General features: G+C 37.5%; 1 protein-coding gene across 11 annotated transcripts in view; it reads left to right on the top strand.

Moving 5' to 3' along the window:
* Nucleotides 1-27,617, top strand: part of THSD7B (thrombospondin type 1 domain containing 7B) — a 1,262,144-nt gene that overhangs the window by 992,230 nt on the left and 242,297 nt on the right. The window lies entirely within an intron of this gene.

Below are 27,617 nucleotides of genomic sequence, written 5' to 3' on the forward strand. Positions count from 1 at the left end.
AGTAATAGAAGCTTTGTCCACTCCTAGGCAATGCTGAGAACGACTTGGTAATATTAGCTATAATGATGTTTACAAAAATTAAATCCAGTTGGTTTTTAAATTATCTTGAAATGTTATTTGATTAATTATATTATAAAAGGTTTCTGTGTGTGTGTGTGTGTGTGTGTGTGTATGTAATAATGTTGGGAGAATATCAATTACTTTATGGCTATAGATATAATTAGCGGTCTTATCTGCATACTCCAAAACTGGTGTTCTGTTTTTCCTTTACCTAACTCTTCATCGTAATTTTCTTTGTTCCTAATCTTGTCAGTGTTTTCACAGCTCTTTCTGTCTCTTCTGAGCTATTTTTCTACCTTTCCCCCTAAATCAAAGCCGTTTTCATAAATGGAACCTAAAGCATACACTGTCATGCAGATATCAAATGAAATTTCCATCTTAAGCAAAATTGATTAGAATATTTCATTTAACTTTACCCATATAACAGAAACTAAGATTTAATGAAGAATTATGATACAGAACTCAAATTTCTCCCATTGTTGCATACTGTTATTATACATGGACTTATATATATATTTTAATTAATTGATTAGGTGAAGTACAAGATGACAGTTGTTAATAAGTTCTTTATTCTTAAGTGACATGCGTCTTAAACATGGGCCTGCAGATCCTTTATGACTCTGAAACTTTTAGCAGAATAGCTACACAGGCTTCTATTACTAAGTCTATTTATTTCTTCCCTCTAATCCCCATTTTGATCAGACTTTATATAGAGATTGTTTAATGGAGGGGAAATCCAATGTCTAGTTAATTAATATAAATAACATATCTAATACTATTTCTATTTAGATATCATTTGTCATTTCAAGACTGACATCTCTAGCTTTTTTTGTAAGTTTTGATAAAAGATACATAACTTGCTGAAAATGAAAAATTATTATAATGGCAAAAAATGTTTGTGTTCTAAGACAGGGTAAAGTATTAAGCTAGTCTTTTTTTTTTTTAAGTTATGTAGAGTAAAATGATGATCCTGGTTGCTTCCTTCAAAGCAAATATAAAGCATATTGGGGAAAAAACAATTCAGAGTATGGCAAAATCCACACAAATTTTGTCAAAAAAAAAAAAGAAAAAACTTCTCAAGTACAACAGTTTGGGAAAGGGAAGGTTGGGATATGATTAATGAAAATAGGAGGGAAACAACCCAAGTAGGGGGAGTTTGAGGAGAGAAACCTCCTCAGTATGAAGAAAGGTATGACCCAAGTTGATGATCAGAAAGAGGACTTTGAAATGAATCCTCTGCCTGAAGACTAGTTTACCCTCCCTAGGGGATTTTCCAGGGATTTAAAGAAGGAAATAACTGCTAGGCATTTGTAATTATAAATAATGTGTGATAATTCTTTTGTCTCCTCAAAACCATAAAAGAAAACAAAGCCTTTATAAAACTAGTGTTAAACACTAGTTTTAATACACTACTTTTATGAACTAGAAAATTATCCAGGGAGTAAAAGGACTTCATTTGAGTGCAGATCCCAAAACTGTATTCTTACTGTGTGTATGCAAATGTATCAAAAACTGTCTATCAAATTTGAGACTATGGATAAGATAAAGTACTTGTATGCCTATTAGGACTTAAAGGAAACTTGTTCTAAACACTTAGTTCAGTTCAGTTCAGTCGCTCAGTCATGTTCAACTCTTTGTAACCCCATGAATTGCAGCACGCCAGGCCTCCCTCTCCATCAACAACTCCCAGAGTCTACCCAAACCCATGTCCATTGATTCAGTGATGCCATCCAGCCATCTCATCCTCTGTCGTCCCCTTCTCCTCCTGCCCCCAATCTCTCCCAGCATCAGAGTCTTTTCCAATGAGTCAACTCTTCACATGAGGTGGCCAAAGTACTGGAGTTTCAGCTTCAACATCAGTCCTTCCAAAGAAATCCTAGGACTGACCTCCTTTAGGATAGACTGGTTGGATCTCCTTGCAGTCCAAGAGACTCTCAAGATCTTATCCAACACCATAGTTCAAAGGCATCAATACTTTGGCACTCAGCTTTCTTCACCATCCAACTCTCACATCCATGCATGACCACTGGAAAAACCATAGCCTTGACTAGACGGATCTTTTTTGGCAAAGTAAAGTCTCTGCTTTTCAATATGCTATCTAGGTTGGTCATAACTTTCCTTCCAAGGAGTAAGCATCTTTTAATTTCATGGCTGCAATCACCATCTGCAGTGATTTAGAAGCCACCCAAAATAAAGTCTGACACTGTTTCCACTGTTTCCCCTTCTATTTGCCATGAAGTGATGGGACAGGATGCCATGATCTTCGTTTTCTGAATGTTGAGCTTTAAGCCAACTTTTTCATTCTCCTCTTTCACTCTCACCAAGAGGTTTTTTAGATCCTCTTCACTTTCTGCCATAAGGGTGGTGTCATCTGCATATCTGAGGTTATTGATATTTCTCCCAGCAATCTTGATTCCAGCTTGTGCTTCTTCCAGCCCAGCATTTCTCATGATGTACTCTGCATATAAGTTAAATAAGAAGGGTGATAATATACAGCTTTGACGTACTCCTTTTCCTATTTGGAACCAGTCTGTTCCATGTCCAGTTGTAACTGTTGCTTCCTGACCTGCATACGGGTTTCTCAAGAGACAGGTCAGATGGTCTGGTATTCCCATCTCTTTCAGAATTTTCCACAGTTTATTGTGATCCACACAGTCAAAGGCTTTGGCATAGTCAATAAAGCAGAAATAGATGTTTTTCTGGAACTCTCTTGCTTTTTTGATGATCCAGCGGATGTTGGCAATTTGATCTCTGGTTCCTCTGCATTTTCTAAATCCACCTAGAACATCTGGAAGTTCACGGTTCAGGTATTGCTGAAGCCTGGCTTGGAACATTTTGAGCATTAATTTGCTAAAGTGTGAGATGAGTGCAATTTTGAGGTAGTTTGAAAATTCTTTGGCATTGCCTTTCTTTGGGATTGGAATGAAAACTGACTTTTTCCAGTCTTGTGGCCACTGCTGAGTTTTCCAAATTTGCTGGCATATTGAGTGCAGCACTTTCACAGCATCATCTTTCAGGATTTGAAAGAGCTCAACTGGAATTCCATCACCTCCACTAGCTTTGTTCATAGTGATGCTTTCTAAGGCCCACTTGACTTCACATTCCAGGATGTCTGGCTCTAGGTGAGTAACTGATGTTAAAACTTGTACCCTTAAATAGTACACATTAGAAATTAATCCTATGTTCAAGAATCTTAGATAAATTCCATATGTGAAGGCTAAGCAAAGATAGGTTTGTCTGCAGGAGGTGTTTCTAGCTTTTGCATTCGGGAAGGAAGTGGGTAGCATTCCAAAGACATTGGTTGTGATGCTCAGAATTGAATCCTGAGATTTAGTTATCAGAAATCAAATTTAACATGGCATGTACTCTGATGCAAAGAGGTTTCAGGTATTTATAATACATGTGGTTTAAACTTGAAAAACTTCACCCTAATCCATACTTGATATTTTAACATAATTGATCAAGATAGTAAATAATAAGCCCTCCCTCTCACTTGTAAGTCTATGAATGGCAAGGAAAAATGCAATACATAAGAGCAAAAATATAATGAAATCTATAGACAGCTTTCCACAAATACACTTTAAGTAAAAGTATGCTTTAGAAACGGAGAAGGCAATGGCACCCCACTCCAGTACTCTTGCCTGGAAAATCCCATGGACGGAGGAGCCTGGTGGGCTGCCGTCCATGGAATCGCTAAGAGTCAGACATGACTGAGTGACTTCACGTTCACTTTTCACTTTCATGCATTGGAGAAGGAAATGGCAACCCACTCCAGTGTTCTTGCCTGGAGAATCCCAGGGACAGGGCAGCCTGGTGGGCTGGTGTCTATGGGGTCGCACAAAGTCGGACACGACTGAAGCGACTTAGCAGCAGCAGCAGCAGCAGCAGCATGCTTTAGAAAAGAAAGGCCTCTATTGACAATTTCCTTTATGTTTAGTATTTTTTACAGTAGCATTTTTCCTTGTGTGTGTGTGTGTGTGTGTGTATGTGTGTTATTTGTTGAAATTTGTTGAAGTTATCCACATTTTCTTAATTCATCTGAAAATAAATTGTCTGGAATTTTCTTTATTTACGAAATATTCCCCAGCTTCTATTATTTATGGCAGTTCTTCTATAGAAGAGCTTGCTATTTGTTTCTCTATGCTGGAAATTAGATCCAGTAGAGGTACACTGAGGCTGTTTTGTAAAGTTCAATTTTACTACTGGCCTTAGGTTATTGGTCTTCTTTCCAATTGGTTTTTAGGTCTCAATTTATTGTCCTATTTTTGGAACCAGAGTAATACTCTCTCATGTATTCACCCATAAGAAAGAGCTTAAAAAATATAACCAAATTATAGCAGTGAGAAAAGTTCATATCTTTGGTACCTGTGCATAAAGAAGATTCCGTATATGATGGATTGAACCTAACATATCATTTGAAAAATATTGAATTTTCTTATGTGTGTGTATTGTATATACTTATTGTACACACATATGTATACCTACATATATACGTATATTATGTGCAAGCTGTGTAAATGTTAGTACACGTGCATGCACTTAGTCACTTTCCTCCTTTGTTCCGTTTCAAAACATGGGGTCTTTCCAAGGGCGAGGGCTGTCTTTCTGCTTTTGTAACTCATTCTGGCCCCTGGTCCACCATCCAGTGAATTGTCAGATTACATCCATTGGATGCTTTATTTGAAAAGAAGCTGTCTCTCTGGATGAGTGGGTGGCTAGCTCTATAGAAAGAATAAAATACGTATTAGAACTCTGGTCTCTTAAGCTGTGATTTGTCATTCGAATTCTCAAAAAACTTGAGCTCTTCAGGAAGAAATAAGAACTCCAAATTGTCCTAAGGATTCATTAACAATTTGCCTGGAAAAGTCCTGTGTTTGTATCTCCATTGAAATTTAACTCAGTGATATAAATGAAAGAGTTGATATTATGTACACAAGCTCATAAACTGCTCTGAGTCAGTTTGTGAAGTTGATATTTATAATCTCTCATAAAAGGCCTCCCTTTTCAACTAAAACTTATCAATATGATAGCTCTTTCTCCAGAAGCACCAAAGTGACAGCAATCCTTTGATGGCTTTCTGCTAAGTGTATGTGTGATGCTAAATAGCTCTAGCATGTAGCTTACCCAAAGCTTTCATATAGCTAGAAAACTTCTAAATAGTTTATTGAATTATCAGGTCAGTTGCCTGATGTCCTTGCCTCTACTGTTCAAAATCAAATAGATAATGTATTTTAATTTTTTACAATCTATAATGTAGTGAGTGGATTTAAGTGCACTTGTACTGTATCTTTTTGCTGTATTTTTTCTTTTGTAATTCTGCTTAATAGAAGATTAAATATGAGGACATTAAAGTTCCATTGGATTGACATTTCCCTTTATGAGTTCTTTACACAATCGAAAGCAAGGGAGGGGCAGGAAATTCCATGTTTGTTTATATGTTGCAAATCTATGTGTTCAGTGTGCGTGAGCAGAAATCTTACATTGGGATTCATTATCTATACTTTAAAAAAAATCTACCCTATCTATTTAAACACATTTTTGAAAGAGTTTTGATTATGTTTGCACCTGAATGAGAGGATATAAATTAAATGAATGTTTTCTAGAAACAATTTCTATTTTAAATGTGTGTCTTTACTCCAAAGAGAAGTGGCCTAAATTTGTAAATGATGAGTATAATTCATTTTATTTTTCATAGCTAGGTAATACTATTTTAAAGAATACTTTCTTTCCAAAGATAAACAGTTGTATTTTAGCAGGAGCATTTCTCCCTTAGAAGGCAACTTCAGATGAGAAAAGTTTTCCGTAGAGAAGTAGCTTATGTACATTTTAATATTGCTTCATTAATTGTTAGTAGCATGTTGGGATGTGGAAAGAGGATAACTGTCATTCAATCTGAATGTTTGTTTACCCAGAAAAATATGGCTACACTTAATGCTTAATTTGATTTAACCAATTTTGGCCTCTTGGTTTCTTTGGACCTGCCCAACTTCCACTCATCCTAAGCTAGTCCAAATCATTCTTGGCAGAGTTCTGCTCACTCTGGAATTGGCAGGAGCCCCAGACTGTAATGGAGCAAGAAGTCATCTTCCTGAGCATTAATATAGAAGGCCCACACTTATCCATGATCAAGTACATTCAGGTGTACTGTTCTTGCATAGGGAGGTATGGCTTGGTGATTAATTATACCTTTGATAAGAACTCATTGTAATTATGAAATATCATAGGTCAAAAAATTAAGAGATGCAGCATGATTTATTTCTTAGGGTTACTTGGGAGGATTTAATAAAGACAGATACTACTAAAACATTTCACCTCTCCCTGACATAGTAATTATTATAGCAAAACTCAGGTACATGTCACCCCATCTCACAGACAGAGCGAAATGATTCCTGAAGGCTGGTGTTCACCCATTCATATCCGTTGTGGCTGTCTGCCAATCCAAGTGCTGTGCTTTCTACTTGTGACAAACCACTAACTGAGCTGAGTAGAGCTTGCAGGAAAGGCAATCTTTCATTTTCGTTCTTGCTCTGTCGCCATTTCCAAGCAAAAAATAAAAGAAAAAAATCATATTTTCCTTCTCAAGAGCTTCCTCTCCCCGCTACACTTGTATCTACATATACCCTATTGTTGATCATTCCAGAAGGACTGTCCCTCAGACTTGTTGAAATCTTAAGCAACTTTGATCATGTTTCTTGAGAACTGCCAGTGTCACTCATGAGAAGCAATTGTCCTCTACATGTTGTCCACTCTCTTGCATTTTACTGTGTTTTTTAATACTGGGTATTGCCGCTCTGCACATACTCAAACTCATTTTTAGTTTTTATGAAAGAGATTCCTATGTACCTCTAGATAGTTCTCTACTAATGTGGCTTGGCAAATTTCCCCAATGCTGTTGCTAGGCAGGGTTTCCAGGATTGGCAGGAGATAGCTATAAAATTGTGAAATGGGCAAATTTTGTCAAATTTTGTCTTTGGAACCCTTTCAAATGTGCTGTTACACCTCATATTATTCCTAGTCCTTTAACTCCTGAAGTTCTGAAATATATTAGGTAATATTAGCCTCACATTAGAGATGGCAATGGCAACCTACTCCAGTACTCTTGCCTGGAAAATCCCATGGATGGAGGAGCCTGGTAGGCTGCAGTCTATGGGTTCTCAAAGAGTCAGGCAAGACAGAGCACCTTCACTTTCACTTTTCACTTTTATGCATTGGAGAAGGAGATGGCAACCCACTCCAGTGTTCTTGCCTGGAAAACTCCATGGACGGAGGAGCCTGGTAGGCTACAGTCCATGGGGTCTCGAAGAGTCACACAAGACTGAGCGCCTTCACTTTCACTTTTCACTTTCATGCATTGGAGAAGGAGATGGCAATCCACTCCAGTATTCGTGCCTGGAGAATCCCAGGGACAGAGGAGCCCGGTGGGCTGCTGTCTATGGGGTCGCACAGAGTCAGACACACCTGAAGCGACTTAGCAGCAGCAGCCTCACATCATCTGTATTGGAAATTTTGCAAAACTGTCGTCTTAACAAAGTACTCAGGTAGAAGTGCTTAGGTACTTTTCTAGAAAAAAGTATTGGCAGAATCTACCTTTCAGATCTTTCCTGAATCATCCTACCTTTTAAGTTTTAAATGCAAATCGGAAACGTCCCTCCTCCTGTCATACATTAAAAATATGACTTTAACCACAAGCATTAAGAAAGTTAAGCCATGTACTGATGGGAGTTTTGCTGCATGTGCATGCTCAGTCACGTCTGACTCTTTGCAACCCTGCCAGGCTCCTCTGTCCATTGGATTTCCCAGTCAAGAATACTGGAGTGGGTTGCCGTTTCTTCCTCCAGGGCCTCTTCCCAATCCAGGAATCAAATCTGAGTCTCTTGCCTTTCCTGCATTGGCAGGTGGATTCTTAACCACTGAACTACCTGGAAGCTCTTCTAAACATAGCCTACTTAAGACTCATTTCAAAGAAAGATTCTAAATGGCACATTAATTTTCCAGTTCTTTTTTTTAAAACTGAGATATAATTGACATATAACTCTGTGTAAGTTTAAGATGTACAATGTATGGATTTGATACATTTACACATTGTAATTTGATTGCCACTATAGAATTAGTTAAAACACCTCTCACATCACATAATCATCATTTCCTTTTTTGTGGTGAGAATAATTAAAACCTAGTCTCTTAGTCACTTGGAACTTTATAGTACAGCATCGTGAACTATAATCACTATGCTGTGAATTTGATCTCCAGGATTTATTTATCTACTAATTGTAAGCTTGTGCCCTCTAGATTTTTCAAGCTTTATCCCTTGATTAAATTACCAAAAAAGCCAATTACCAAGGTCTTGACTAGATCCTTTGATCAATCCATGCAAAAACACTCTTTCAACCAAGATTTAGTTTTTTCTGCATGACTTAATGCTAGGCTGAATGAAGCACAAGCTGGAATCAAAATTGCCAGGAGAAATATCCATAACCTCTGATACTCAGATAGCACCACCCTTAGGGCAGAAAGTGAAGAGGAACTAAAGAGCCTCTTGATGAAAGTAAAAGAGGAAAGCGAGAAAGCTGGCTTAAGACTCAACATTCAAATAACTAAGATCATGGCATCCAGTCCCATCACTTCATGACAAATAGATGAGTAACAATGGAAACAGTGACAGACTTTCTTTTCTTGAGTTCCAAAATCACTGTAGATGGTGACTGCAGCTATAAAATTAAAAGATGCTTGCTCCTTGGAAGAAAAGCTATAACAAACGTAGATGGCATATTAAAAAGCAGAGACATTACTTTGCCAACAAATGTCCATCTATTCAAAGCTATGGTTTGTTCAGTAGTCATGTATGGATTGAGAGTTGAACCATAAAGAAGGCTGAGTGCCGAAGGATTGATGCTTTTGAACTGTGGTGTTGGAGGAGATTCTTGAGAGTTCCTTGGACTGCAAGGAGATCAAAGCAGTCAATCCTAAAGAAAATCAATTCTGAATATTCATTGGAAAGTCTGATGCTAAAGCTGAAGTTCCAGTACCTTGGCCATCTGATTTGAAGAGCTGACTCATTAGAAAAGACCCTGATGCTGGGAAAAACTGAAGGCAGGAGGAGAAAGGGACAGCAGAGGACAAAGTGACTCAGTGACATCGCTGACTCAATGGACATGAGTTTGAGCGCGCTCCCGGAGATGAAGAAGGACAGGGAAGCCTGGCGTGCTGCAATCCATGGGTCTCAAAGAGTTGGACATTACTGAGCAACTGAACAGCAAAAACAACATGACTTAAGAGTCAAGATAAAAATAGTCTCTCTGAGAAGCTTATCTAAATCTTTTGTAATATAGAGTTTGCTTCATAATCTTTACTGATCATGAGAGTAGAAAAATCACCATGGGTGGAGGAAAGGTTGGTATAAAACACTTTCCCGGGCCCCTGCTCTGCAAACTGTGGCCAGCACAAGAGTAAGTTCAAGAAGGCATGTTTGTTAACAAAGCTTTGTCTTTGCTCCTTTTTCTGATCAGGCACATTGATGAACACTGCTGAATTGAGAATCTTGTCACTGAGGTGATAATTTTTGCTGAAGTCAGCTCTGGAAAAGATTTTCCCAGCAGTTGCCTTAGCATGCCCTTTCTAATAATATCTACAGTGAACACAACCACTAGTTTTTTCCTACTCCAAGCAAATTTGGGAGTACTCTCCCATTTCACAGAGGAATAGACTAGGGCTTAGAGGGGATGATAAGTTGCTCAGGTTGACCCACTGATGTGTGAGGCAAACGTGATAACCACTACACTATGGAAATGATGTTTATAAGGGGTTAAAAGTCATTCAGGTCTGAGGTCAAGTGCTACCCTGCCCCATTCTAGCTGTGAGAACATGAGAAAATTATTTAACCTTACTAAATCTCAGTAAGGTTATTTAACCTTACTGAGTTTCAGTTTCATAATTTGTTAGATGAGTATAACAATAACAGCTACCTTTTAAGATTATTGTGTTAATTAATATAAAATGAAAGTAAATATAAACTTCCTGTTATGTTGTTTGGCAAAGACTTAAATACTTGATAAATATTAGTATTATTTTTTCTTGGTCTCTGACACATAATTTCCATTTCCAGTTTAGTTTGTTTTCACTTGTATTATTTGATATTACATTTTTTCCTAGTGGCAAAAAGGGATGTAACTTATTACATATTTGTAACTAATTTCCTATGACCTTGAGGTTCTTTGGATCTTTACTTACATAAATGTTATTAAGGCGTGTAACAGAAAGATACACAAATCAATATGAATAGAGCTCCATGACTTTTCACAAAGTGAATCTTCCCATTCAATCACCACCCACATCAAGAAGTAATACTTTATCAATATCTCTCATGCCCCCTTTTGAACTCTAGTTCCTTCTCTACCATCTTCTTCTCACCAATGGAACTATTATTTGGACTTCTAACAGGATAAATTAGTTTTATAATTTTTAAAGAAACTTTACACAATGGATTCTGCACTATGTACTCTTTTTCTGTCTGCCTTTTTCTCCTCTGCATATTTGTGAGATTTGTCCATATTGTGATGGATAGCAATAATTTTGTTCATTTCCACTGCTTTATGTAGTGTCCTTGTGTATGTCCCATTATTAGGTTGTATACCACATTTTATCTGTTCTCATTAATGGATGGACATTTGAATTATTTCCAATTTAGGGTTATTACAACGAACATTGTTGCAGCCATTCTTGCACATGTCTTTGGTGCTTATGTGTGTGCATTTCTATTGGACAGACCTAAAAGTAGAATTCCTAGGTCACATGCTATGCACATACACAACTTTAGTAGATAATTGGCACTTCATTTTAACTTATACACTGTCACAGATCATTCTGAATATAGGTAGCACATAATTCTAGATAATGACTTGAAATATGACCTGTCTAACATCATGTAAAGAGATGTGAAAGCCATATGGATGTATTATTTATCTCATCACCTTCCATATCACAGCACATCAGTGATTGCTGTCTCCTACCACATATACATCTCTTCCCAAAGAGATCAAATGTGTGAGCACTGCCTTCTTGCTGCCATACCCATCATGCTTCCTCTACTTCTTTCTTGTTATCTTCAGGACAAAACACAAACTACATGATATAGTTTATAAGACATTTCATGATCTTGACCCAACCATATTCTATGAGCCCAGAGTCATGGCCTTTACCATGAGCAAGTGACCTCTTTGAGATTAACTGAACATGTGGTCTTTTCCTGTGTGAGGGAACTTACCCGGAGGCTGTGCAAATACCTCTGAATAGGTGGAAACATATATCGCATGGATCCATGGTTTGGAGTGGTATGATAAGATGGTAGATATATTTTGCTTTGTAGTTCTCAACAGATATCATATGTGAATTCTCATGCTGTATAATTAGGGACATTGGAAAGAGACATATAAACTTGCATTGTGGCAGGTACAATTATATAAGTGCATGCTATGGATAGGGACTTCTAAGCAATAGTAATTTATTAATGAGCCATGGTAGCTTTCAAAAAGAGAAGAGGTAAAAATAAAATTGAATATAGGGTAATTATAAATACTGTGGAAGATAACTTTAATTCTCTGCACCTGTGCCGTTATTCATTCATTCAGCATATGCGTCTCTAGAATGACAAGCCAGGAGGAGTTTGCTATTCTGCTTTTCAGTCCCTCAGTCATCTCTGACTCCTTTGCGACTTTATGGACTGTAGCCCACCAGGCTCCTCTATCCATGGGATTTCCCAGGCAGGAATACTGGAGTGAGTTGCCATTTCCTCCTCCAATTTCTACTCCACTGCACCACAAGTTTCCACTGGGAGCCTGCATTCGTGGAAACTCAAGAGAGAGGTTGAATGGGTTGAAATTATGGACAATCAGGCCATAGATACTTTCCATTTTGAAAAATACATGAAACCAACATGGATTCAATCAGAAAAATTTCCTGCTTCTCCTCTGTATTAGGATGCTTTGCAACTAACCAAAACTTCAATCCAAATTGGCTGAAACAATAAGGAAATGCATTACCTCATATAACAAGAAACCCAGTGGTTCTGTGGGCTCCAGGGTTGATTGGTTTTGTGGCTCAGCAATGCCATCAAGGACATAGTGTTTTTTTTTTTCAGTTTCTCTGCTTTTTCATCATCAGTGTTGGTATGAAGTCAGCTGAAGAATGAAAGATAAACCTCAGAATGACAGCACAATCAGCAGTGTCAGGCATAGCCTCCTGATGCAACAATGACTAGAAGAATAAGAATTCTCTCTGCTGCTGCTGCTAAGTCACTTCAGTTGTGTCTGACTCTCTGTGACCCCGTAGATGGAAGCCCACCAGGCTCCCCCGTCCCTGGGATTCTCCAGGCAAGAACACTGAAGTGGGTTGTCATTTCCTTCTCCAATGCGTGAAAGTGAAAAGTGAAAGTGAAGTCACTCAGTCGTGTCTGACTCTTTGCGACCCCATAGACTGCAGCCCACCAGGCTCCTCCGTCCATGGGATTTTCCAAGCAAGAGTACTGTAGTGGGGTGCCATCGCCTTCTCTGAAGAATTCTCTCTAGAGAATCTTAAAACCAGTAAAGTTTTCCAGAGCCTCCTTCACTCCCCTAAAGGACTATAACTCACATCTGTCACTGAAGTTGGATATTGACAGAGCTTGCTAAAATTCAGACTCTCATTCAGTTGATCTGGTTGCTGTTGTTGTTTTAGTCGCTCAGTCATGTCCGACTCTTGTGCAACCCCATGGACTGTAGCCTGCCGGGCTCCTCTGTCCATGGGATTTCCCAAGCAAGAATACTGGAGTGAGTAGCCATTCCCTCCTCCAGGGGATCTTCCTGACCCAAGGATAGAACCTGCATTGCAAGAGGATTCTTTACCCCTGAACTACCAGGCAAGGCCAGTAGGTCCTATGGGGAAGGGAAAAAAGGCTGCGATTTTAACAGGCTCCCAGGTGGTGGCAAGGCTGCTAGTTTGCAGATTATACCTTGAGATGCTAATATGTGTGACCTGGAAGTTCTCCCTTAGGCTAATCATCTGGGGTGGAATGCATGATGAAAGAGTAAACCAAAATATCCACTGTATACTCTTAATTTTACTCTTTTTGACATTTAACTTCATAAGAATATAATTTGCTTTAAATAACATTTTGAGCCTTAAAGCTAGATGAAAAAATTAAGTAATGTTTTTTATTGAATATTTGAAAGTCTATTGTGTTAAGAAATATGAGGTAATACTTAGTCCCTATGAAGATATGAATTGCCTTGACTAGGTCTATTTCTTGATACTTTTTTTTTTTTGACAAGGACATCATGGTTCCATTTTGTAAATTATTTGGCATAACCAACCTACCTGTGCCTCACTCTATATGATAAATAAGCAGACAACTACCAGATAAGTAATGCATTCATATACCATGTGTCTCTCCTATTTTCCCTGCTCTGTGTAGCCCACACAACCCTTTCTTGGGCTAATTATCAGTAATTTAAAGTCATGTTGGAATTATGCACATAATGGGAAGAGTTCAAAAGAACTCTAATGAAGGAAACCAAGGGCAATATCTTTAGATTCCTGTAGAACATTCCAATCCAAGTAAACCTTCTATAGACTATTCAACATTGCAACACCATTTGATAATGAGAGTAACAGTAGCAGATGGTAAGAATAAGTAGAGCTGAATATCATTTTGTACGAGGTGAAATAAGAGCCCATATTTATAGAAAAGAAATCTCAGTGAAACTGTTCATTTAAAGAGATTTATATATTTAGATTGAGATATATAGCTGCTTTAAAACATTTTAACAGCCCCTGAGGGATGATACATTCAGAATAGGTACAGGTGGAATCTTAGAAAATCCAAACAATGAGACATCAGACACTTAGAATGTGGTTTAATATGTGCATCCCCATGTAGTTATTTGTAATCTTCTTTGTTTGTCTGTCTGTCCCATTTCATCCTGAGACTTTTGGCTTCTACCAAGTAGATATTGTTTTCTATTGCCATCATAACTGTTCCAAGACTGAGCACTCACAACAGTCTTACTACATTCCATGTGTTCTCCTAACAACATAAAGGAAAACAAGGAAAGAAAAATATTTTAGAAGCAAATGGATTTTGTATATGTGTATAGAATATCTTATTTTTATTTTTGGCTGCATCAGGTCTTAGTTGCAGCATGAGGGCAGTTCATTGTGATGTGTGGACTTCTCTCTAGTTGCAGCATGCAGGCTCTCAGTTGTGGAGCATGGGCTCAGGAATTGGCCCGGGACACTTGGAATCTTAGTTCCCCAACCAGGAATTGAACCCACATCCCCTGATTGGAAGGCAGATTCTTAACCACTGGACCACACAGGGAAATCCCTGTGTGTAGAATTTCTGACATGGTGAAAGTTTAACCCTCCTGCTGCTGCTTCTGCTAAGTCGCTTCAGTCGTGTCCGACTCTGTGCGACCCCATAGACGGCAGCCCACCAGGCTCCTCTGTCCCTGGGATTCTCCAGGCAAGAGCACTAGAATGGGTTGCCATTTCCTTCTCCAGTGCAAGAAAGTGAAAAGTGAAAGTAAAGTCGCTCAGTCGTGTCTGACTCTTCGCAACCCCATGGACTGTAGCATACCAGGCTCCTCCGTCCATGGGATTTTCCAGGCGAGGTAAATTATGAGCCATTGGAGGGTAGGCTGACTGCTATAAACTTGGTGTATATTTCCACCCAGCGTATATATTTTGATCCCTGATTCCTAATGTGATAGAGCATTTGGAGATGGGGCTTTGGAAGATGATTAGGTTGTAAGGGTGGAGTGCTCTTGAATGGAATTTGTGCCCTTATAAAAATTACCCTGGGAGCTCCCTAGACCCTTTCTCCAAGTGAGCAAACAGAAAACATGTCTGTCTGTGGACCAGGAAGTGGGCTTTCTCCAGACATTAAACTTGTTACCACCTTGATCTTAAACTCTTAGCCCCCAAAACTGTGAGAAATAAATCTCTGCTATTTAAAAGTCACCCGGCCTATGGTATTTTTATTATAACAGCTCAAACTAAGATAGTGGTGCATGTATATTTAGATACTTCATGTTCAGATTCCATTTTTAGTCTTATATTTACTGCCCTTATGGCTTCTTTATGGTGTTTGAATTTATTACTCAGCAATGGCACCCCGGTCCAGCACTCTTGCCTGGAAAATCCCATGGATGGAGGAGCCTGGGGGGCTGCAGTCCATGGGGTCGCTAAGAGTCGGACACGACTGAGCGACTTCACTTTCACTTTTCACTTTCATGCATTGGAGAAGGAAATGGCAAGCCACTCCAGTGTTCTTGCCTGGAGAATCCCAGGGATGGGGGAGCATGGTGGTCAGTTGTCTCTGGGGTCATACAGAGTTGGACATGACTGAAGTGACTTAGCAGTAGCAACTAGACAAGCAGAAGCAATCCCTGAGTTCTAGAGTAAGAAGGGAAGTTTAGTGCAGTCATTTTGCTCTATCAGTATGATTCATTCTTCTCTTTTTGGTAAAAAGAAATTGCAAATTTTTATTAAAAACTGAATTTCCAACTGTGTCTACTTTTTAAAAAAATGGTGATTTTTCTACATGTAGTGACAGAAGCAATGTCTATACGAATGAGCAATTCAGTAAAGTACAAGGAAGAGAATCCACAAACATGAAACATTTGGTGACTTGATTATAGACCTATCTGCATTCTACTTTTTTTCTCCTTGTAATTATAGGCATTGGAATTAAAACTCTCCATGTCTAGGAAACCAAACCAGAAAGATAATTGAGTTAAAAGGCTGAATAATTCTGGGGAAGCAATTGGTCAAGTTAGCTATTTAATGTTAAATAAGAAGAGCAAAGAACTAAGAGGAACTGAAACAGCTTTGGAATGTAAAAGTGAAATATGCACATCTTGAACTCAATATATGATAGTCTTTGCATGAATTATTGCCTGTCATTTGAAATGTACATTAATCAAAACTATAGAAAAATCTGTTCTGGCTTATTACTTAATTAAAAGTAAGTTATGAGCATTTTCAATCTTTATGTAATTTATATCATTTGCAAGTCATGAATTTCCCATGATTCTGTTGGCCTTAATCATAAGCAAAAAATAAATAAAACTATTGCTGTACTTAAGTACAATCTCTGTGCATTTTTTCCCTACTTTCTAGCAGATGCTACACAAGCTATCACAGCTGGTGAAAATTGATATTCAAAAGAATAAAACATGGCAGTGAAAAGATTAATTTTCTGTACTTAATGCCCTTGATTCTTGAAAACTTTAAGCTTTCTTCACGGTCAGGCCAGTGGTTTCATTGTCTGGTTGGCAGTGGGCAGATGATAATGTTCTGCTCTATTTTACTTTATGATAAACCAAGGAGGACTGGTTGTTTTTCTAATGATTTTGTAAGAGATGCTTCAGTGCTGACATCCCTTGCACTGCCATGATGGGGAAGTGAAAAGCAGTTTTAACAACTTTCTAAAATCATCACCATTAGAGCGAATGAAGCACTAAAATATATACCAGATGTTTAAAATGGTTAGATTTGGGAGAAAACATACAATTAATTTACATTTTAGTGCTAAGTACAAATTTTAATTTATTCTTATTAACTGCTTTATAGCCCATCTAGAATACCATTTGAAGGAGCTATGGAAAGGCTATAAATGAAATCATAATCAAGAGATGATACTTTATTGGCATAGAAGCAGAAGGGTTTTTGCTCAGAAGGGTTCAGGTTTCACTTGCCCAGAATCTGTTATTGAATAACAGACTTGGAATCAATATGAAAAACAGATTAATACACTTAATTACAATTTGTGCCAAAGTTTAAGACCTCCACAGACCAGGTAAATTGTTCTAACCTATGTGCACATACTTTAACCTTGCCATAGTCAAGTCACTATGCAAAAGCATAAACAGAGTTCTTGATAAGACTTATTACAGAATAGACTGGTTAGGTGAAAATTGATGGTTGAACTCCAAAGCTTTTTCGTAGATGAAAACACATTTTAAAATATGAATGCTATTGAGAGAATGTGTTCAGTGGTCCTAATATAATGCCTGGCTTTGTATGAGGCATTCTCTAAGTACTATCTATTTCCAACATTATTAATCATGAGTCTGGTGGGGATTCTGAGAGAAGGTTTTTGGAAACTTTCTTCAAGCCCAGGTATTATAACCTGGTGGTCCATTGGCAAGCTGTAGATGTCAAAGTGTTCTTTGTACTGTTCAGGGTTTGCTACCAGGTGTTAATACATTTGATTAGTTGTCAAGTTTTAAAACATGGAAAAACTTGCATTAAAATTTGGATTTCTAAAATCTTTGCAAATATCAGAAGCTCTGGCCAATTTTCTGAATCTGAGAATGCTGCTGCTGCTGGTAAGTCACTTCAGTTGTGTCCGACTCTGTGTGACCCCATAGATGGCAGCCCACCAGGCTCCTCTGTCCAAGGGATTCTCTAGGCAAGAATACTGGAGTGGGTTGCCATTTCCTTCTCCAATGCATGCAGGCATGCTGAGTCGCTTCAGTCGTGTCTGACTCTGTGAGACCCCATGGACAGCAGCCCACCAGGCTCCTCTGTGCAAGGGATTCTCTAGGCAAGAATACTGGAGTGGGTTGCCATTGCCTTCTCTGAAGGCAATGAGAATCTGAGAATACCTGTCCTCTTTAAGAGGGACTGTACTAGTATAATGAGTATCTTCCTTCTCTCTGTCCACAGAGCTCTCCTATGCCTAGGCCAATATCCAGGTTCATCCCTAAACATCTGTGAGCCAGGGAGAGAACACAAAAAAGATATCCACATTTCCTCTATTTCCATAATTAAGTTACAAACTAAGGTGAAAAGAGTTTCTACAAAATACATTTTTTATTTTTTAATCATCCTACCTTACCAAATGGGCTTCCCTTGTGGCTCAGCTGCTAAAGAATACACCTGCAATGCAGGAGCCCTGGGTTCAATCCTTGGGTTGGGAAGATCCCCTGGAGAAGGGTAAGGCTACCCACTCCAGTATTCTGGCCTGGAGAATTCCATGGACTCTATAGTCCATGGGGTCGCAAAGAGTAGGACACTACTGAGTGACTTTCAGTATACCTTCAGTCACAACTGAGAAGGCTAAATTCAGATTTGAGATTCTCAAAATTCTGTTGTGGAATGTGATGCCATTGGGAGATCGAGTCTTCAGCCTGTGGTTTGTGCTTCCACTCTGGCATCTTCAGCTCTGTCCAGACACCCTCATCTACTTGCACAAGATCTGCCCACTGCAGACAGACACCCTGGTCCCAGTCTTCAGGCCTAGGGATGCTCATGTGGGGAGAGGGTTGCAGCCTGCATATTTTTCAAATGGAGATTATTTTACTCTTTTATGTCATATGCCCTGTAATTTGTTTGCAGGTGTTTGAGTTGAAGCACTTGGTTTAGTCATCTTCCTCCTATCTGAATTTCAGTGTCTTGTTTATGGTGCTTAGTGGCTGCTGGAGTGGAATGTTAGTCACCCATTCGTTTCAGACTCTTTGTGACTCCGTGGACTGTAGCCTGGCAGTCTCCTCTGTCCATTTCTCCAGGCAAGAATACTTGAGTGGGATGCCATTCCCTTCTCCAGAGGATCCTCCTGACCCCTGGATCAGACCCAGATTTCCAGCGTTGCAGGCAGATTCTTTACTGAGTTACAGGAAAGTTCCTTAGTGACTACTAGTGAATATTAATTGTTTGCCACAATGCCAGAGTGTAAGAAGGAAATTAGGAGAGTTTAATCTAAAAAAACATTTTAGGAAGTGCTCTTAAACCAGTGGTTCTAGGAACCTTTAGACTCTCAAAAAGGCAAGAGGATCTCAAAGAGCTTTTGTTCATATGGGTTGTATCTACTTACATTTACTGTTCTCTAAATTTAAGATATTTGAAAAATTATTAATTCATTTTAAAATACTAAATATTAATTAAAATGAAATTCCTTATATGCTAACATTAATAATACTTTTATTAAAAATAACTATTTCAAAACAAATAGTTTTAAAAAGAGGCACTGTTTTACTTTTTGCAAATTTCTTTAATAACTGGCATCATAGAAGTTAGCTGAACTCTGTCTGCCTCTGCATTCAGCCTTTGTAATAGAATGCTTTAGTGAAGTAGATGAAGAAACTCCAGACTTACACATATACGAAGATAGAAAAAGGAAAAGTACTTTAGTAGGCCTTTTTTAGGTAACTTTCTTATAATATTTTTATTGGACTATAGTTGAATTACAATGTTGTGTTTAAAGTGTACAGAAAAGTGAATCAGATATACATATAACCAGTCTTTTTAGATTCTCTCCGTTATAGTCCTTTATAGAGTATTGAGTGGATTCGCCTGTGCTATACAGTAGGTCCTTATTAGCTATTTATTTTATGTATAGTAGTGTGTATATGTCAGTCCTAGTCTCCCGATTTACCCCATCCCCCCCTCACCCCACTGCATGCCTGCCCAGGCTTGTCCACTGATAAACGTAAGTTTACTTTCTACATTTGTGACTCTGCCTCAGTTTTCTAAGTTCATTTGTACCCTTTTTTTGTTTTTCATTTTTTCAATGTTGAGGTTTTTTTTTTTTCCATTTGTACCCTTTTTTAAAGATTACACATATAAGCAATATCATATGATATCTGCCTTTCTGTGTCTGACTTACTTCACTCAGTGTGAAAATCTCTAGATCCATCCATGTTGCTGCAAATGGAAGTATTTCATTTTTTTCAAGGCTGAGTAATTATTCTATCATATATATGTACCACATCTTCCTTTCTTTTGTTGATACACATTTATATTGCTTCTATGTCTTGGCTGTTGTAAATAGTGCTGCAGTAAACACTGGGGTGTATATATCTTTTCTAATTATGGTTATGGGTATACGCCCAGGAGTGGGATTGCTGGGTCATATGGTAGTTCTAATTTTAGTTTTTTAAGGAACCTCCATACTGTTCTGCATAGTGGCTGTACCAATTTGCATTCCCACCATCAGTGAAGGAAGGTTCCCTTTTCTTGACACCCTCTCCAGCATTTATTGTTTGTAGATTTTTTGATGGTGGCCATTTTGCCTGGTGTGATGTGATACTTCATTGTAGTCTTGATTGGATTTCTCTGACCATCTTTTCATGTCCTTTTTGGCCAAGTATATGTCTTCTTTGGAAAATGTCTATTTAGATCTTCCATCCATTTTTTGAATGGATGGTTTGTTTTTTTATTGAGCTGCATGAGCTGTTTGTGTATTTTAGAGATTAACCCTTTGTGGGTTGCTTCTTTAGAAATACTTTCTCCTATTCTGAGGGTTGTCTTTTCACTTTGTTTATGTTTTCCTTTACTGTGCAAGATCTTTTAAGTTTAATTAGATCCCATATGTTTATTTTTGTTTTAATTTTCATTACTCTAGGAGGTGGATCAAACAAGATCTTGCTGCGATTTATGGCAAAGAGTGTTCTGCCTATGTTTTCTTCTAAAAGTTTTATAGTGTCCAGCCTTACATTTATGTCTTTAATTCATGTTTAGTTTATTTTTGTTTATGGTACTGGGGCATGTTCTAATTTCATTCTTTTAACTTTTTTACTTACCTAAAAAGTTAACTTTGGATAGTGTTTGGTAACGTAAGCAAACTTGGCAGGTGGTAATTTTTTCAAAGTTTAGTTGCAGTGTGAAATCTGAAATCTAAACAATCCACTTTTCCTACACTGTTACATTAAAATACATTGGACTATCTGGCACTTTGAATAAGTCTTTAATCCATGCATGATTTTGTAACCTCATGCATTGTTCATTTGGAATGTATTTGTCTATTGAGTTCTGCTGAAATGTTGACCTATTTCACTACATAGTATCAAAAATTCCTATTTATTCATATCACCACTGATCTTATCAAAAAAGTCATTATGTATTGAGAAGCTCCCAAACTTATGGTGACAGAATCATGTTTTCCAAAATTTTAGTTTTCACTTAACAGCTTGAATTTTATCATTGCAAACAAATACACTTAGTTGTTTTACTTAAAATGATGGACTCACTTCATATTTTGAGAAATTGTCTGCTAAATATTTAAGTCTCTATAACCAGTTTGTCTGCAAAATATTCTTTTTAAGTAAAAGTGTTGTTTCATGATCAAAGGAGCTCATTCAGCCTGTACTTTAATTGCACAAATATCTTTTCTCGACAGACCCATCAGATTTCTGTATGCAGAGTGCTTCATGAATACTTGAAAATTAGGCAGAATATTATAACGATGTGTAATTAGAGTGGAGTGGTGAGGAATACAATGATAACTAGTATAGTTTTGTGCCACTCCTTGGTATGTTTAGGGACCACCATTTTTACACACCATTGCTTTTGAATTTTTACAAATGTGTTGAGTTAAAAAAATGACATCTCTATTATTATGAAAATAATTGTGATCTTTAGACCCTCTGGAATGTGTCAAGCACTCCCTGCTGTTGCTGCTGCTAAGTTGCTTCAGTCGTGTCCGACTCTGTGCAACCCCATGGACTGCAGCCTTCTCTGTCCATGGGATTCTCCAGGCAAGAACACTGGAGTGGGTTGCCATTTCCTTCTCCACAAACACTCCCTAGCTGTCCACAAACCATGCTTTGAAACCTACTACCTTAAAAGTAGAAGAATGAGTGTAGAACCCTTTGAAAGAGAGAAGAAAAACTGCATTTTCTACTTAGACTTCCCTTTTAGTCATTTAAAAAATCCGTTATAAGACAATCCAAGGTTTGTTGTTGTTTTTGTTGTTGTTTTAAGAATACTGCTTAACTACTTTTTCCAAGACATCACAATTCTTATGCTCCTCACTTCGAGAAAACCATTTTCACTCATAACTAAAATCCTCCCATTTGACTTTTCTTTGTGTAAGTACATAGTCTTCCCATGTCATTTATAACTCCTCTCTGCAAATACTGCTCTTAAGTTACTCTTTAATCATCTACTTTTTTTTTTTTTTTTGGTAATTTTCAGCTTTTTTAAAACTTCTATAAGTTTTCAATTAATCTTTCCCCTTGGATTCTTTTCATCTTATCCCGAGTCTCATTTAAGTCATCAGACCTGAAAGGAACCAATGGAATGATTTCAGATTTTATTTGTCAAAGTCTACAGGCTTTTCTCTCTCTTCCCCACTCTCCCCTAGCTTTACCAGTGCCACTTTGTTTCTCCATTCTCCCAAGATAGAGACTTTATATAAAGTCAACTGAACTTGACCAAGATGTATGGAAATGCCAGATATTTCACAAGAACCATTCCTTTATAGACTCTTCTAATAATGGTGTTAGTTCAGAACTCTGATCAAATGACAGATACCTTAGATTGCTAAGATTTTTAAAGAGCTATTAGTACTTTCTTGACCCATCTTTTGATTTGCTCTAATTAGTTAACCTCTCTTCAGTGTCTTAGGACACAGCTAAAAGGGCCTGGGCATTGGATTCTGGTAAACATATCTTAAAATTGATAGTCATTTATTTATTATTTGATCTCTAGCAAGATTAAACTTTCAGCATCCCAATATCCTGATCACAAATGGTGATGATGGTATTTATATTATTGATACATAAAAATGATACACAGATGCCACAGTCCGTGACTAGATTAATCTTCAATAAGTGGGAGCTGTGATTGTTAATGTCAGTAAATTATTTTGAGAGTTATATTCTGTTTCTATTCACTTTCTGTCTTATTTCTGTAATGTTATAATTCTGTGTAATTCAAGTATAAGTCTCACCAGGACTGGGTGTTCTTTTTTTCAGGGACTCTAAGAAAAAAAGACTCTTTTCAGAAAGGCCAGTGTCCTCAGTGTGCTTGAGTGATGTCATTTATTCTCCTTATGTATTTCTACATAAAGAGTCTTTGTCATATGTATTTAGATATACACTCAATATTCAATTCTTCAAACTTTTCACTTTTGAAGTACTTTTAGAACGTTCTTTAACATTTGGGGTAAGAATATAGGATTAGACTACCATTTGTGATTCTAAAGAGAATACGGTCAAGATATTCTTTTATCAGCGATTTAAAATCATAGCTATTGTCTCCATATTTACAAAAATTCTGTGTCCATGCTATCTTACAGAATTTTCAGACACTTGTTTTGATTTATAATATATGACACTAATTTAAAATAACACTATATTTATCATAGTGCTCACATAGTTCTCATCAAATTCTGCAATTCAACCAAAAAAAACTAGCTGTAAATATTAGATTTTTTTCATTAAATTTACATGTAGAGTGTTCTACATACCGAGCAATTACTCTGAAGTTCTATATTTATTGAGAAAAGATGAAAAGTTTCACTTTTGATTAAGCTAAATTGTATGTTTCAAGAACTTTCTAATTAATTATATTTCAAATAGAGATTTTCATTAGTGTTCAGAAGAGGTTACATTTAAGTGTATTAATAAATTAACAAGATTAAAATTTTAACCATGTGAAGGAATGTGGGAAGAGCCTGGATTTTTAAAGAGAGTACTTTGTGAAGTTTTTTAAATGAAATCAAAATTATGGGGAAAAAAACTCTCCCAGAAGTACTCTGTGTTTAACTGTTGCTGCTGCTGCTGCTAAGTCACTTCAGTCGTGTCCAACTCTGTGTGACCCCATAAACAGCAGCCCACCTTAACAGGCTCCCCTGTCCCTAGGATTCTCCAGGCAAGAACACTGGAGTGGGTTGCCATTTCCTCCTCCAATGCATGAAAGTGAAAAGTGAAAGTGAAGTTGCTCAGTCGTGTCTAACTCTTCGCAACCCCATGGACTGCAGCCTACCAGGCTCCTCGGTCCATGGGATTTTCCAGGCAAGAGTATTGGAGTGGGGTGCCATCACCTTCTCCCATGTTTAACTGTTAGTTACCTCTTAAAACTCTGAGACTTTCTTCATGCTATGACTTTTGTGACTCATATAGAAATATCAGTTTTTGATGTTTTAGTTTTACTCCTATGACAGTTTTAAAGTTTTGTGCTGGCACTAGAGGAGGTTATTAACTAGGCATTTTCCATACTGAAATAATGTGGATAAATTCTGTGAGATTATTTTTAGAAAGATGTCATCTAATTCTTAAAAAATAATCTGAGAAGTCAGTGTCTGCAAACTTCTTCTATGAAGAACCAAATAGTAAATATTTTAGGCTTTGTAGGCCACATGATCTCTGCCAGGACTACTTAGTTCTGCTGAGGCATGGCAAAGGCAGTCATAAACAATAAGTAAACAAGTAAACATGTCTGGATTACCTTAAGAAAAGAAAAACAAACTTTACACAAACAGGCAGTGTACTGAATTGGGCCTGTGGACTGTAGTTTACCAACCCTCACTGCTACTGCTACTGCTAAGTTGCTCAAGCCCCCTATAAATGAAGAATTTTTTAGAATATCTGGAGTTAGAAAAGATATTAAAAATCAGAGATCACATAAATAACAGGTCCCTTTCACACATCCAAGGACTGTCAGGAACAATGCCTCTAAAATTAGATGCTGTGGTTCCTTTGGGGAACCAAATGCTAGTGGAAACTGCATTCTATATGAGCTTAGCCATAGGTTCATTTTTGCATATAAAACCGTTGGCTACTTTAGTTATTAGTATAGGCCAGCTTTTCAGCTATAATCTGCATGTTCACTAAGAAACTGACAATAAGGGTAGAGGGGATTATGTAAATTCTCATGTCCAGATTATTTTTAGAAACACAGAATTTATCAAAACTAAATGTATTTGTTTGCTTTTTATTTATAAAACTTTTTATATATACCATGATGCAATGGCAGTATGACAGTGTGACAGTGACAGTATGGTGATGATATATTTCTCAAACTTATTTAATCATAGAATCTCCATGGAGCAATCACTGAAAATATATGGAACATAGTTTGAGAAGAGCTAGTCTAGGTAGTCCCAGCTTGGGTGTATGCCTGACAGCTTTCTTAATTCTGACTGAGCCTCTGGAAATAACTTTCCCAGCTAAAAGGCTCCATATCCTCCTAAGGATAACTATTTCTTCTCATCAGCCTCCGCTTAGGTCTGTCTGTCCTCAACCTGTGCTCCCAGACCTCGCTTTCCACCTTGATTATGTTCCAACTTCTCGCTTTGTTCCACAACAGAAAAAACCGACAAGGGTGAGGTGAAAAGAAATAAGACTGGGATAGATCCTTATACCCAAAGCAGCCTTGGTTCTCTGAAATACAGATGAAGGATACTTGAGACCCCTGGACACATAAACATGCGGAGTGCTCTGGTTCTCACAGCCTAATGAGGCGGGAGGCATGGGGAGTTATCAAGAGACAGAGCCATAGGTGAAAGCCCAGAAAGTATGTTTTGTCCCCTTTGGAATTGAGAAGTGTCCCTAAGAAGACCTACACTGCTCTTCCCTTGGCCGTCTTCTGCACCAACTGTTATTTTGTTCCGGTGTTTGGTGACTCTCCTGCTCGAGGGAATTATGGTAGTAAGAGTTTCAACCAGTAAGCAGAATGTTTTACCTCTATCATCTGTTTTAGTTGTTGGGTTAATCCTCTGAGGAAGGTACTGCTATCATGCTGTTTTTATGGATGAGGAAAAAAGTTTTAATAATTACCTAAAGTTATATAGCTACTAAGTCATAGATCTAGGATTAAAACCCAGGGAAGCTTGTCCCTAGAGTCCTAGCTAATGCCTGTTTCTGAAGACCCAGTGCATGAGGGAACAGAAGCCCCTAATCCCATCTGAAGTCTGTAAAGATCACTCAGTGCTGAGCACTTTGCGGGAAGCAGGACACTCAGAAGTGAGTGTGATCTAGCCCTTGCCCGGGTGACACTTACCCATGGCACCTTCTTCTTTGATCTCTAGTTACTGTTTATTTGTTTTTATATTTTTATGGATGGATTTTCAGAAGCTCTTAGGGAGAAACAATTGATTTTATTTAATGAAGTTAGGAAAGCTTCCATAGAAGAAGTAGTAACTGTCCCTAGGAGAATTTTAACAAATAGCAAACAGAAGAAAGTCCTCCTGGAAAGGAGAAAACAAAAAGGCCCACAGCCCTTGGTGTAGGCAAGGAGCAGTGAATTGTCAAGTATAGCGGGTTATAACCTATGGAATCATTTCAGAGACAGAGTTTATAAGACATGTTGATGCATCAGAACTTGAGGCAGAGAGAGCAAGGGAAGAATCATCTTTCCTGCTTGGATGGCTGGTGAGATGCTGACACTGTTAGTGGACAGAGAACGCCTTGAGGGCTGGACATGATGCAGTTATTTCAGACATGTTTAGCTTGAGCTTTCTTAAGGTAGTTAGGTGCAGATTTCCAATCAATAGATGGATATTTAGATCTGAAGTGCAGGAAAATGCTTAACATGAGGCACACTGAGGTGGAACTAAAAGGGTGAAATATTTCAACTGGTAGTAACTTTTATAATCAAATCAGAAGTAACTTCTTACACTTAATGTTATGAAATAAATAATAAAGTATTCTCAAATATATATGTATACACATACTATATGTGTGCGTGTGCCTATATATATTATCTACTCTCTCTCTCTCTCTCTATATATATATATATATATAATCTATGAGAAAAAGCACTTTGTTTTTCTAAATACTGATATAGAAGTAGATTTATGGGTGTGACTTTGTTTCAGAATAGACCTCTAGTAATTTACAGTGGGTATAATTATAATGCTAACAAGTAGAAAAGACATAGCAATCAATGATTTCTTCTAATATATCTCTTCTTCTCAAGAAAATAGTTAATCCACCCAAACCCATAAAAAATAAGAGATGATTAATGATTTGTTTCTCTACTGTTTATGAATTTTGGTGAATGCAAATTGCTTTGTTTTTGTTTTAAGAATTGCATTTTAAATCAAGTATATATTTATTTATTTATTTTTTTTTACCATAGCTTTTAGGATCACTGTTGAGTCACTCTGAAAGTGATATGATCTAGATTAATCATGATTTGAATCGTTAAAAATAGGAAATCCTGACATAGGGCCTCTAGTTAACAATACAGTGCTGTGTACCTAAGAATTTTTTAGGAGGATAGATCTCATCTTAAAGATATTTGCAAAGAAAGGGGCACATGGAAACTTTGGAGATGACGTTTATGTTTATTCCCTTGATTGTGGTTATGATACCATAGGTCGATGTGCACATGTCAAGCTAATGACATACACATGCCAAACATCAAATGGTATGTATCAAACATGTGGTTTTTAATGTGTGTCAGTGCACACACACACACAATGGGATATTACTCAGCCAAAAAAAGAAGGCAGTGATGCCATTTGCAGCAACATGGATGGACCTAGAGATTATCCTACTAAGTGAAGTTAGAAAAAGACAAATATCATATGATATCACTTTTGTGGAATCTAAAAAGATGATATAAATGAACTTATTTACAAAACAGAAATAGGTTTACAGACAGAAAGACAGACTTGTCTTTTTCAAACCTATGGTTACCAAAGGGGGAAGAGGGGAAGAGGGATAAATTTGGAATATGGGATTAACAGATACACAGTACTATATATAAAACAAACAAGTACCTACTTAATGGCACAGGGAACTATATTCCTTATCTTGTAATAACCTATAATGGAAAAATCTGAAATGAAA

The sequence above is a fragment of the Bos grunniens genome, chromosome 2 (assembly GCF_055505025.1).
Source record: "Bos grunniens cultivar Pamir isolate PY7600 chromosome 2, Bosgru_T2T1.0, whole genome shotgun sequence".
In the NCBI taxonomy this organism is placed as follows: domain Eukaryota; kingdom Metazoa; phylum Chordata; class Mammalia; order Artiodactyla; family Bovidae; genus Bos; species Bos grunniens.